The following is a 13,578-nucleotide window of genomic DNA, read 5'->3' on the forward strand; positions in this document are numbered from 1 at the left end:
GCCAATAGAATAAAAGGGAGTAGCACAGCTAAGGACAAGGGGGGGGAAATGGTGGACTGCATTGTTTGGCGACCCCCGTGAAATGGTCGTTCGACCCCAAATGGGGTCCCGACCCACAGGTTGAGAACCACTGCTTTAGCTGCTTCTACAGGACATTTAGTATGCTAATGTTGTTCACTGATAAGATTAGCGAAGGAGATTCTCTAGCAAACGAAAGATGTTTAAATTCTGTGAAACTGACTTTTCAGCTATATCCAACCCTTTATCAATCAAACAATGAGAACTGATTCTCACAAATAACAAACATCTAAAGCTGAAAAAGCTTCTTGAATGAGAAGCGAAATGTCTTCAAAGAAAAGCAAAGTCCAGTTGCCTCTTGAAAAAGCACCTTTGGGACATGACCTGGATGTCTGAGAATATAGACATTTAACAAACATCTAGTTATTAAAGAAAATACTTTAATTTACAGGAGAAGGGGGATCGACTGTACTGCCCAGAAGTTAGTCAGTGGAGGTTGGGGAGGGTTATTTTAAATACCTTGCTGCTACTTATGTAGCAACTGTGCTTTAATTCCTTCCACTTGTTCCAAAACTTTTCAGCATAATGTTATTTCTATATATAACATGGCAGGGGGCAAAGAAGCTTTGGGGCTGCAATATCAGCTGTTATGGAGACAGAATTAAATATTTTATATATCTACACATAACTGCCGCATATTAGACCCATTTCTCTTACATGGACAAATTCACACGTAGGTTATTTGATTCTTCTGAGTGAATGCAAGTGTAAGTATACCACAGATTCAGGCTGATATCCAGCCTATAATCTGAAGACCACGTGTGCTCCCTGGTGTGGTTAGAGAGAGAGAGGGAGGAAAGGAAGGAAGTTACTTCCATCTATTTCAAAATCTTGGGAGATCACCAGGTCTCCTAAAATGTTGGCATCCTTGCGTAGAACCTAATGAGCTTTAAGATATAATCTCATGGTAATCTGAGATTGGATCTGTTCTCGTGCAAAAAAAACACAAAAACAAGTTGTTCACAGATTACTGTACACTCACTGCATTACAATGGCCTTAAAAAGCATTTAATGACAGTGAATTCAGCTAGATAAAACATTTTGGAACTGCTGCTCTAAATCAGCAGCCTCTTAGCACTTCAATCAGTTAGGTAAAATAAACTTGGGATTCCTTTTATACTTGGTATTAGCAAAAGTTGCTCTTCCGTTCTAAAGAACTGGCCCTCAGGCGGGCAGTCATCTGCTGTTAGACTTATTGTAGTTACGCCATTCTGAATATTTTGTCCTGCGTCTTTACCCACTAGCACTATCATTCTCTTGTTTCCTCATTATGTCAGCCCTGAGGTAACATAGAAGGAAGGGCTTGCTTTTCCTGAATAGTTTGAGTGAACTGCTTAGAACAGGGGTCCCCAACCTCCGTGGCTACTTAGGAACCGGGACGCGCTGCTGGAGATGCACTGAAGGCACGTCTTCCACCTCCAACTATGCAAGTCTGCAGGAGTCGGTGCTGGGGAGGGAGAGTGGTGGACCAGAAGCTGTCTTACCCAGTGCAAAGGTCCTCCGGGCAGCTGAGCTTCCTCCTCTGGCTCCCTTCATGCAGCTCTCCAAGTTTGCAAGACAAGCAGGCGTGCAACCGGGGGTTCCCCCAAAGCTTTGTTAAAGGGAGACTCCCTCCCCCAAGGTATGTGTGTGTGTCTTTTTCTCAGGGTGCAAATAGGGGCTGGGAGAAGCTACCTTTTACCTTAAGCAAGAGAAGCCCTCTCTCGTTTGCATCTTGTCTTAAGAGTGCTGGGCTCCATTGCGCTTCAGCTGGAGTTTTTTTTTTTCTTTTGATGCACCAGGATGCCTTGTGTTTTGGCAACATCCTGCCAGCTTTTCGTGGCGCGCGCGCGCGTTTAAAAGGCTTTCACTGCTTGGAAACCAAGCCTTTGCAAGCTGAGGCAGCTGCATACTTTGGGTTTCTTTGCAAAGAGGCTTTGTGCTATGCCGAGTTGGTTTGGTCTCTCGTTTCTTTGTTTTTTAAGGTTTTCTCAGCGCTTCCTCCTGATACCTCTTCCTCCTCCTCTTCTTTCTCACTTTCCTCCTCTCCCCCTCCTGGCACTCCAACCAGGCTCACACTCCTTTCTGCATACAGCTCTCCAAGTTTGCAAACCAAGCAGACTCCCACCCGGCTTGCAGTGGGGGAGGGGGAGGGAGAAGCTACGTTTTCCCTTAAAGTTAAACGCTGCGCCTCCAAGACAATCCCTCTCTCATTTTGCACCTTTTCCAAGACTGCTGGGCTTGCGCAGAGTTGAGCTGGTTTGCTCTCTAATTTTCTCAACACTTCCTCAACAACGTGCTGGGTCTTTGGTTTGTTTTGCTGGAAGGCTGAGTTAGGATTGTCTGTCCCTTCCCTTCTAATCTTGAAGAGAAACACTATACTGAACCATTGAAAAGTGCAGACGGCCATTCACACCTATTTCTGCTTCCCCCCCCCTCCCCCTTGATTGCGGGTTTCTTCTGGAGCAGAAGCAGAGCTACTCTTTCAATGAAGGTTTCTGATTTTCTTCCAGAGCAGAACAATAAAGCCTCTTCCTGTGAAGGTTTTTTTTTCCATGGCTTTATTCTGATTCGCCCCCTCCCACCCAGAAAAAGAAAGCCTCTTCCAGTGAAATTTTCCCTGTGTGTTTATTCTGATTTCCCTCTGGAGCAAAATCATCTGGTGGCAGGCCTTGAGTCAGAATCCCACACTTATTTTAGTCTGTGCGTGGCCTGACCATTATTTCATTTACCACTTCTGTCTGTGCCTCTTTTCTGAAGTGCACACTTGTCTCAGTCACAGTTTTGGTAAGCCCACGCGTTAAACCTAGCCAAAATAAGTAAAAAACAAATTTCACTGGAGAGCTTCTTTGAAAAGGGGGAAAGACCCAGTGATGAGATAGCAGAAGACTCTAAGACTGCCAATAAAAGGAAATCTACATTTAAAAGAAAATACCAATAGTCTTACTTAAATAACAGGTTCCTTGCAACAGGTGATTCACATGCTCCAAGCCTGCTTTGTATAATATGTGGCGGCTGTTGAGCCCGTGGCGGGAAAACAGACACGAGAAGCAGCTGGAGTTCTCAGTTTCTTTTATTCAGCGTTCAGCTTACAGGAAGATGGCTTCAGCCTCGCCCAAACGCCTCGCAGCCTCTTATATAGGCAACTCCCGGGTAAATGGGTTACTTTTCCCGCGCCAGCACCCGCGCATGCGCACGGCGCTGGCGACAGCCTGTCTGGTCCCGGGCAGCTTTGCACCTGCCCGGGACTGCCTGCAAACGCCCGAGCCGTTTGCAAAGGCTCGGGACATAACACCCCTTTCCCCCGGGCTAAAACTACTACCAACATACAACATTTATTTTATATGACATTTTGCTCCCCAGTGCTCCCACTGTTTACTGGCTTTTGCCTTGCCAGCAATGTTATGTAATCTTCTAGATACTTAGGAGATTTCTTTGCTCTCTGTGACCTTCTTAGCTCTGGGTTACTGGCATAAGTCCCCTGACTGGAGGGAGGCGTGAGCCTGTTCTCTCTATTGTGCCCTGGTGTCTTCCAAGGACTGTGCCCCGATGCCTGGCCTGCTTGCTTGCCCACCGGGCTCGTCAGGCCAGGGCTTCTGTTGCTTTGTGACCTGGTTGTCCTACCTAGCTGTAGACCCTCAGGCCCCTTGAAGTGATAGCCACTGCTGGGCGTCTCTGTAGAACCTCCTAGGTCAGTCCAAGACCTGTCAGGAGGCTGTCCATTCCCTGAACCCCATTCTGTGCTCGGGCTCGTGTGGGTTTCTGTACTTTCCCAAAACTCAGGTGTTCCCTGATTTGTGCTAGGGGTGTTGTAGTCGGGACTTGGTTCCTCGACTAGCTCTGTGTATGTTTGACCCCCTGTAGGATTTGGGGTAAGGTCAGGCCAACCTTGGGAATTGTGTGCCAGCTCTCTTGCGGGGAATGATTTGTTGGGATGCCCCCGGGTATCCTCCGTTACTGGAGTGCTGTGTGATGTGTGTGGAAAGTGAGTATGCCCCCGGGGTGACTCCCTGGCTGGAGTAGGCGTGAGTGCCTGTTGTGTGGGTAAGCTCCATGACTTTCTTTTCGGAGCAATTGCAGAACCCTGAGATGGGCCATTTGTGGCTCCCTCAGTGGAGGTGGGCAGTAGCTCTTGCCCTTCCCTTTGCTCCAAAGGGTCCCCCTCCCCCCCTGGAAAAGACCCAGGAGTCTCATCAGAAAAGTCTCGCCTAGAGCGAAGTTGGTCGATGTGCCGCCGCAGGACACGACCGTTGTCCAGGGCAACCTCGTAGGAGAGAGGACCTGTGATCCTGGACACAGAAGCGGGGACCCATGTATGACCAGGCCCGTAATTGCGAGCCCAAACCGGGGCACCCACAAGTAGTTGTCTAGGTGCCCTAGGATGTGAGGTAGATGAAGGCAGTCTGTCCGGATGCAACCGGTCAAGTCTAGTAGTAAGTTGGCGCCCCCAACGAAGTTCAGCTGGACTTCTCCCTGTAGAAGTGGACGGTGTGGTGCGATAAGAAAGGAGAAAGTCAGCCAACCTGTGATGCCAGTCCCCGTAGGTGAGTCTCTTCAAGGCGTCCTTTGCGATGCGCACCATGCGTTCAGCCATACCGTTGGTGGACGGGTGAAAAGGCGCAGACGTGGCATGACGAATCAGGTTTGCCTGTAAGAAAGCTTGGAATTCGGAGGAGGTGAATTGAGGGCCGTTGTCGGACACAATGACATCTGGCAGCCCGTGTGCAGCAAAAATCCCCCTCAGTACCTGAATAGTCTTTGCAGTGGTGGTGGATGAGACAGGCACAACCTCAAGCCATTTTGAATGGCTGTCAACAAGGACCAAGAAGAACTGGCCCTGAAAGGGCCCAGCGTAGTCAATGTGCACCCTAGACCATGGGGACTGTGTTTCCTCCCATCTATGCATCTAGGAGCTTGGGGCATCTCTGGGCGAGATCGTTGGCACAGGTGGCATGCGTGTACCTTAGCCTCAATATCTTTATCTAAAGCAGGCCACCACAAGTGGCTGCGTGCAAGAGCCTTCATACGAACAATGCCAGGATGACCCTCGTGGAGGGATTCTAAGACCCTAGTCCTCATTGAGGTGGGAATGACAACTCTGTTTCCCCAAAGCAGACAACCCTGAGAAAGGGACAGTTCGTTCCTTTTGGACCAGAAACTCTGAAACTCAGGACTAGGGCAGTGCTCAGGCCACCCGGACAGGACCCAGGAGCGGACACGTGAAAGTGTGTGATCTGTACCTGTTTCAGCGGTAACATCCCTGGCACTAAGAGGGAGCTCGGGCAAGGCTTGGATTGATAGAATGTTGACAGCTGGCGCGGGGTCAGCTTCTACTACTGGCAGAGGCAACCTACTGAGGCCATCAGCATGGCCCATTTCTTTCCCAGGCTTGTGGAGTAATGAAAAATCATATGCAGACAAAAAAATAGACCACCTAAGCATTCTAGGGGAAATGATGTGGGGAGTCTGCTTACGTGTGGTAAACAGTCCCAGCAGAGGCTTATGGTCAGTGAAGACCGTGAAATGCCTGCCATATAGAAAATCGTGGAATTTTTTAATTCCAGCAACAACAGCCAGAGCCTCCCTGTCTATCTGAGCGTAGTTGCGCTCGGCAGAAGACAATGTTCTGGAGTAGTATGCAATAGGAACCTGAGTTCCATCAGACCTGAGGTGACTCAGGACAGCTCCAACCCCGTAGGGGGACGCATCACAAGCGATGCACACAGGAAGGGACTCGTTGAAATGTGCAAGAACACTGTTAGAAGTGAGCAAGGCCTTGACTTCTTTAAAGCAAGCCTCATGTGCTTGTGACCACAGCCACACAGCATGTTTGTCTAGTAGCCTGTGAAGAGGCTCAGCTACACTAGCTTTATGTGGAAGAAAAGAATTGTAGAAATTCAGGAGGCCTAAGAAGGCCTGAAGTTCGGCCTTAGACTTTGGCCTGGGTGCTTCTAAAATAGCAGTTAGTTTGGATTCAGCAGGATGAATCCCAGCAGCATCAATTTTGAATCCCAAAATTCAGTAGAAGGCACCCCAATCTTGCATTTGTCTTTTCTGAGCTTGAGGCCTGATTTCCTGAATCTTAACAGGACAGCCCTAAGCCTTTCAGCTAAATGTGTGTGGAGTCTCCTGCAATGAAGACATCGTCAAAATAGGGGCAGACCCCTGGTATACCTCGTAGTGTGTTTTCCATTACGCTTTGGAAAATCCCAGGAGCGACATTCACTCCAAACTGTAGCCTTTTTACCTTAAAGGCTCCCCTGTGGGTCACAATGGTCTGAGCTATGGCAGCATCATCATCAACAGGCAGCTGTTGATATGCTTGAGCTAGGTCAAGCTTTGCAAAAACACGCCCCCCCTTGAGAGAGGCCAGGATGTGACTGACCACAGGAACAGGATAGGCATGTTGCTGCAATGCCTTATTGAGTGTGCATTTGTAATCAGCACAAATGCGAATGTCCCCATTTGCCTTTAGAGGCGTGACAATGGGGGTCTCCCACGGGCTGGAATCAACAGGTTCTAGGATTCCCTGTTGGATTAGTTTGTCTAATTCAGTATCAATCTTACTTTTTAAAGCAAAAGGGACCCTTCTTGCTTTAATCCTAATGGGAGTGACAGTGGGGTCTAGCTTTAAGGACACAGGTGGTCCTTTGAATGTGCCCAGCTGGGGGCTGAAAACATCTGCAAATTCTTTGCAGACTTCCTGTAGGTCGAGTGTTTGTAAGCTGTTGAGTCCTGTGACGTGTATCCCCAGGGCCTCAAACCAATCGAGTCCTATGAGACTCGTTCGTTCACCCCCTACTACTAATAAGTCTAGTGGACCTTCAAAACTCTTGTATTGCACGTTAAGGGTGGCCTCCCCCTTAACACACACTCTTGAGTTCTGAAAATCTGTTAATACAATATCAGAAGGCCTTAACTTGGCCTTAGTCCCACTACTGGAACAAATCTTCCTAAATGTATGCAATGAAATGATGGAAAGGGCAGACCCTGTGTCTAGTTCCATAGATAATGGAACCCCTTGTAGCTTCACGTTGAGTGACAGCTTTTTCTTCATGGGCTTGTGTGTGCCTGTCCTACAGATGCTTCTTCGTGAAGCGCAAAAACCTACCCTATTCTGGCTGGGGAATCTGGTACCCTTCAGGCGTTCTTCTTGGGGTTGTGCCTTTCGTCGGCCCAGACACACAGCTGCAATATGCCCTTGTTTGCCGCATGCCCGGCAGGTAGCGGAGCGGAACTTGCAGTCAGTTCTCCTGTGGCGACCTCCACAGCCGATGCACTTGAGCGGAGCCGAAGAGCTTCCCTTCTGGTTCTCTTCCTTCGCGGGGTGTAGACGGTCGACTTCCTCGTCCGGATCCTCCTCGGAGTTTCGTCGGACGTCTTCCTGGTGCACGGACGCACCCTCTGCACTGCTTCTGATCGGCCGCATGTTCTTGACGGCGCCGCCTGCTGCTTCTTCTGCGGTGACTTCCCTTAAGGCGTCTTGGAAGGATAATTCTTCCTTAGCGAAAAGTCTCTGTTGTAGCTCTCGATGCCTTAACCCGCACACGAATCGGTCCCTCAGTCGTTCCTCGAGGTCCTTGAACTCGCAGGGCTTGGCGGCCTTCCGTAACGCGGCGATGTATTCCTTGGCTGACTCACCGGACCGTTGATCCCTCTGTTCGAAGGTGTGGCGCCATGAGATAACGGACACCTTGGGGTGGAAGTGCTCCTTCAGCAGCTTCTTCAGGTCTGCGTAGCTTACAGACTCTACTGGAACAGGTGCTGCAAGGTTTTCTGCGATTTCGAAGGCGTCTTGGCCGCAAACGCAAAGCAGGGTGGCAGCCTTCAAGCTATCTTCCCTCACTTGGTTTGCCTTGAAGTAGTTCTCCATTCTGGATACGTAGGACTCCCACCGCTCTGGATGTGAGACGTCGAATTCTGAAAGCCTTCCGATTTTCGCCATCTTCGGATCTTCAGGAGACGGGTCTATCAGCCAGCCTACCCCCGAATGCGCACCGGAATGGCGGGCAGCTGCCGAGTCGACGCCGTTCCTCTTCCGCCGCTCAGGACTCCTTGGGTAAGCTTACACTTCTTCCTTTCCAGGTAGTGCAAGGCATCCCACCTTCGTCGCCAGAGTTGAGTCCGTGGCGGGAAAACAGACACGAGAAGCAGCTGGAGTTCTCAGTTTCTTTTATTCAGCGTTCAGCTTACAGGAAGATGGCTTCAGCCTCGCCCAAACGCCTCGCAGCCTCTTATATAGGCAACTCCCGGGTAAATGGGTTACTTTTCCCGCGCCAGCACCCGCGCATGCGCACGGCGCTGGCGACAGCCTGTCTGGTCCCGGGCAGCTTTGCACCTGCCCGGGACTGCCTGCAAACGCCCGAGCCGTTTGCAAAGGCTCGGGACATAACAGCGGCCAACTATCCAATGAAGCCATGAAACCTTCAAAAGTACTTCACTACATGGAGACCAAGCACCCTATATTTAAAAGACAAGCCTTTGGAGTTTTTCAAAAGAAAAAAAAATGTGAACGTGAAGAACAGAAGCAATTATTGAAGACCACCACTTTAGCAAATGTGTCTGCAACTGAGAGCATCATTCTTCATGGCTAATCGCATTGCTGAAGCTAAGAAGCCCTCTATTATTGGTGAAGAATTGATTCTGCCTGCTGTTAAGGATGTATGTCGTGAAATTTTAGCAGAGGTTGCCGTTCGAAAGATGGCATGTGTTCTTCTTTCAGCTAATCCAGGGGTAGGCAACCTTGGCTCTTTTATGACTCATGGACTACAACTCCCAGAATTTCTGAGTCAGTATAGCTTGAAAACCTCCCTTTCCCCTCAGCATGGCTGGCTCAGGAATTCTGGGAGTTGAAGTCCACGAGTCATAAAAGAGCCAAGGTTGCCTACCCATGAGCTAGCACCATAACTAGAGGAATTGATGAAATAGCAGAGGATGTTGAGGCACAATTGTTAGAGAGGATTACTAAGTCACCAAGGTACGCAATCCAGGTTGATGAGCCTACTGATGCTGACAGCAAGGCAACAATGCTTGTTTTTTTGTACAATATATTTTTCAGGAGGATGTGCATGAGGATACATATGTGCCCTTTTGTTGCCAACCAACACCACAGCTGCAGAACTATTTAAGCCTTTGAATGATTTGATTACATATTAGGAAAACTGAATTGATCATTGTGTGTTGGTATATGCACGGATGGAGCAGCTGCCGTGACTGGACGGCTTTCTGGTTTCACTACTTGGGTCAAGGAGGCGGCTTCTGAATGTGAGTCTACACACTGTGTAATCCATAGGGAAATGCTGGCTAGCCGAAAAATGTCATGTGAACTTAACAATGTTTTGCAGAATGTGATCAAAATGATCAACTACATTAAAACAAACACCCTTAACTCATGCCTGTTCATGCACACCCTTCTTCTCTTACACACAGAAGTGAGATGGCTTTCTAGAGGTACATCATCGGCCAGAGTTTTTGAGTTAAGAGAGCCTCTCCAGAGATTTCTTTTAGAAAAACAGTTACCATTGGCAGCATATTTTAGTGACACAGAATAGGTCACAAAACGTACTCATTTGTGTGATATCTTCAACCTGCTCAACGAACTCAATCTGTCACTTCAAGGGGGGGGGGGCGAACAACATCTGTGTCCAAGTCAGCAGATAAAGTGGCTACATTCAAAGCCAAATGAATTATGGATGTCCTCTCCCAAACGTAAGGATTTTAATTCCCAGAATTCTCTAGCTGGCAGGGCCATTGCTGAAAGTGCACTTGGATTGATTAATACAGCCTAAAATCATTACTAAGAAAACAGTGCAAGGATTGATCACTTTGACCCTGATGTCTAGAAATGAGGTGGCAGCATCCAGCCTAGCAGATGTCTGTTTCTATCAAATAGTGCAAGAATCCTTGTTAAACAGCCAGGGTAGGGCAGGGCAGGCCTCTTGCATACAGTGTATATAAGATATACAATCTTGGCAAGTACAATTTAATAGATCATTTGTTTATATGATCCAAAGATGCCCATACAGTTATTACATCAGTAGTTGGCTGCTGCCAAGAACTTCACTTGTAAATGTTGCACAGTATCAGAATTGCTTTTGTTTTTGTGAAACATTCATGTCTGCATGAAGCATCTTAAAAGTGATTTTGATTTTGTTAAAGAAACCAGCCATGTTTTGTCTCTCTCTGGTCACAATAGGAAACACAACCTCTTTGTAAATAGTTTCTGCATTTTTAACCAATCAATATTGGGACAGAAAAGTTTGTGTAATGCTCGCTTGAAGATTATTTTTATATCTGTAGTCTGTATGGATATCTGCCGCAAAACTGAAAAATGGAAACATACTGCCTAGAATATCAATGTTTTTCTGCACTGCCTAATTTGTGCCTTGGGAATTGTAAAGTTGCCATCCTGCTTTACAGTGGACATTTTATTACTCCTGTTATCATACTGTAAAAGAAATATAATCAGGATATATCTGTGAACTGATGCCAAGAACTTGCTCTCTCTTTTTTCTTATTTGCAGTAAAAGACTATTTCTAGACCTCCTTTTCGTTTTATCCTAGATTTTCAAACTTAGGGAAAGAGCACTGACGGTATCTCAGAAGTCGCAAAGTTCTGTAAAATTTGGAATTTGAACTTTTTGCTGGAGTAGGTTGAAAATTCCTGCTTAAGGCAGGAAGGGACTTAAAACAGAACTGAATGGACTGAATGCTTCTGGCAGGGGATTCTCCTTGATCCATATAGTACTTTTGAGGACCAGAGCAGTTTGCATTGCCCCACTTTAATGACCACTTAGGGAAGACTCATTCTTCAATATTTACTCCCCCCCAAAAAATAATATAAATAACTGAACTAGTAGGGGAAAATGGCAGAGGGTCATATTCAAGATTCATCATTTTAATTTTTAACAATTACCTCAAAAGAACCCAAAACATCAAAGACTCCCTCCTGGTTAGAGGGCATTGGATTTTAATAAACTTATTTGGCAGCTGTTTTGTTTTTTTTAATGAGTTTGTTTCAATTCAGGCAGCAAAGCTTAACCTCTGCAGGTAAAGCTTGTAACAGGTAGTCCTTGACTTATGACCGCAATTGAGCCCAAAATTTCTGTTGCTAAGTGGGACCTTTGTTAAATGAGTTTACACTTAACAGTCGTAAGTGTGAAAAAATACTTCTTTCAGTGTCATCGTAACTTTGAACGGTCACTAAATGAACTATTGTTAAGTTGAGGACTACCTGTAACATTCCTAAGGTATCTGGACTGGAATTTCAGCAATTCCGCTTGTTTCCACTAAGCTCAATTTCTTCTTTAAAGCAGTACATCGAGCCACACTATTAATTTGAAATGGGATTGCAGGGATTATATTTTTGGTCCAGCATCAAGACAACTCCCACCAACAATTCTATTGGGCCAATTCAAAGAATTGTAGATGTTCTGAATCCTTTGAACATCGAGTACCCTCATGAGGCATTTTATACATTTATACACACAAGTTAAAAGGTTTACACTGACCGCATTTATTCAAAAGCAGCATTTCAATTAATTTTGCAGTAAAATCAAATCAGTGACGTGGAAGCTAATCTTTTTTTCCCCCCAAAAAAATAATGGTACCAGGGCATGTTCTCCAGAAAATATGCAGATTAAGGCTTAAATATTTTTAAAGATGACATGGTAATATAATAGCAAAGAAACATGACTATTTAAATGTATGAAATCAAGTTCACAACAGATCATCATGTAAAGACAACTGTGCCACATAATATTCACAGGTTTACATTCGTTTTTGTATTAGTAGCAATTCAGGATTACATAAATCTAAAAAAACCCTACAGCATATATTTTTCTCAGCAGCTTTGACTCTCACTATATACATCTTTTCCCCACTCCAACATGAAAGAAAAGCTGTGCTGACACCTTGTGGTTTTTGCTGAAGACAAATCCATTAAAGAATTTAGTTCTAGCATTTGCGTAAACTGCACTGCTACTTCAGGGTAGTATGTTTCTTGTAGAAAAGCCTGTTGTCCCTAAACCAGGTGCTTGGTAATAACCGAATGACTCCAAGGAGATGCAGAATACTTGAGAACATCAGTCCTACAAACTAAAATAACTCGCTTGCGTCGTCTCCCATTTAACTACAAACTTCAAATCTATCTAATTAAATTTAACTAAATTTGACTGTGTTGATCCCATATCATGTAAAATCAAAGATAAGGGAATATCTTCTTTTATGAAGATATTCATTGGTAGCCTCATATTGCAACGAACAAGGACATAACATTCAATTTCACAGCTATTAAGATTGTTGGCCCTGCAGGTACAAAAATAGCCAGGAAAATGATTGAAGCCTAGAAAAGGGCCCCTTGTCAGTCAAAAGGAATGCTGATTTACCACCAGTTTATCAAGTACTTAGGAGCCAAGGACTTGGCAGCACAAGGAAACAACAGTTGATCACAGGCCATCAACACCAATCAATCAGTAGGAAGGTACCACAAATCACATATTCCAGTAGAGAGAAGTTCCCTGAAGATGAGCTCCACCACAAGTCCAAAAGCTCAAAACACTCGATCTCTGTTCCCAGTAACCAACCCAGATTGAAACTTGCAATATCTTCTTTTGTATAAAAAATGAAAAAAAAAAACCCTCAGACATATAACAGAGTGGGTGAATTTTTCCTCCAAGCACTTCCTATAAGGCCAGTACTAAAAATGGTGGGAAGCCTTCCAGTATTTTTTGTCCCATTTCTTAGCATATTTTCAATACTAGCTACAACTTCATACCAAATTAAAAGCTTGAATCACTGAATCCATTATATACTTAGCCCAGCATAGTTAGGCTGCAAAAATCCTTACTAGATGGCAGAAAAGATTTAGAAATGTCTATATAGCTCTACTGGGGTGGGGTGGATTTTTGCTGTCAGATCTGGTAAGCCAAACTATATTTTCAACTATCTTGATTATTTTTCTTCTTACAGCTAATTGGATTCTTTGGGGCATTATTCCTCTGATAGCTAATTAATTTAATTTTGGCACTCATTCTAGAAACCTGTTTTTATCCTGAAGCCAAAGATTAACTAAATATTCTGTTTTCCCTAGAGGGAAAGTTATTTCCCATGTGACAAAGGCACATTTTTCTATATCCAAAAACCACTTAAATCCTATAATATAATAATGCAAAACCAGACATTTTGCTAGTGAGATGTTCACATACAAAAGGCTTCTTTCTCTTCCAAATAATTGCTAGATCCCAAACATTCTTGACTTGTTGCCAGGTTCAGATGTGTGTTTTGCACCAAAGACATCCCTCAGCTGAATGCTTATCTTTGTTTAAAGTTCTTCTTTTAATCAAGCAGCCAAAACTAAGCAATTTTTGCATACAGAATTTTTAAAATCATAAAAGAAGTCATATCTATCTCAAAAGGGGTACAAAGTAGCTTCTGCATCAGCCTAAGCCAGGGGTAGGCAACCTTGCAGCTGGGAGTTGAAGTCCACGAGTCATAAAAGAGCCAAGGTTGCCTTCCCTGGCC

The 13,578-nt window shown here is 45.3% G+C and overlaps 1 long non-coding RNA gene across 1 annotated transcript in view; it reads left to right on the forward strand.

Moving 5' to 3' along the window:
* Positions 1–38: 38 nt before the first annotated feature.
* LOC120313621 overlaps positions 39–13,578 on the forward strand; it is a 31,208-nt gene continuing 17,668 nt past the window's right edge. The window contains exon 1 of the long non-coding RNA XR_005558199.1: positions 39–1,699. This is a non-coding gene — a long non-coding RNA (uncharacterized LOC120313621). The remainder of the gene's footprint in view (positions 1,700–13,578) is intronic.

Source organism: Crotalus tigris, unplaced genomic scaffold (assembly GCF_016545835.1).
Source record: "Crotalus tigris isolate CLP2741 ecotype Arizona unplaced genomic scaffold, ASM1654583v1 scf7180000018737.1251358, whole genome shotgun sequence".
NCBI classification, from domain to species: domain Eukaryota; kingdom Metazoa; phylum Chordata; class Lepidosauria; order Squamata; family Viperidae; genus Crotalus; species Crotalus tigris.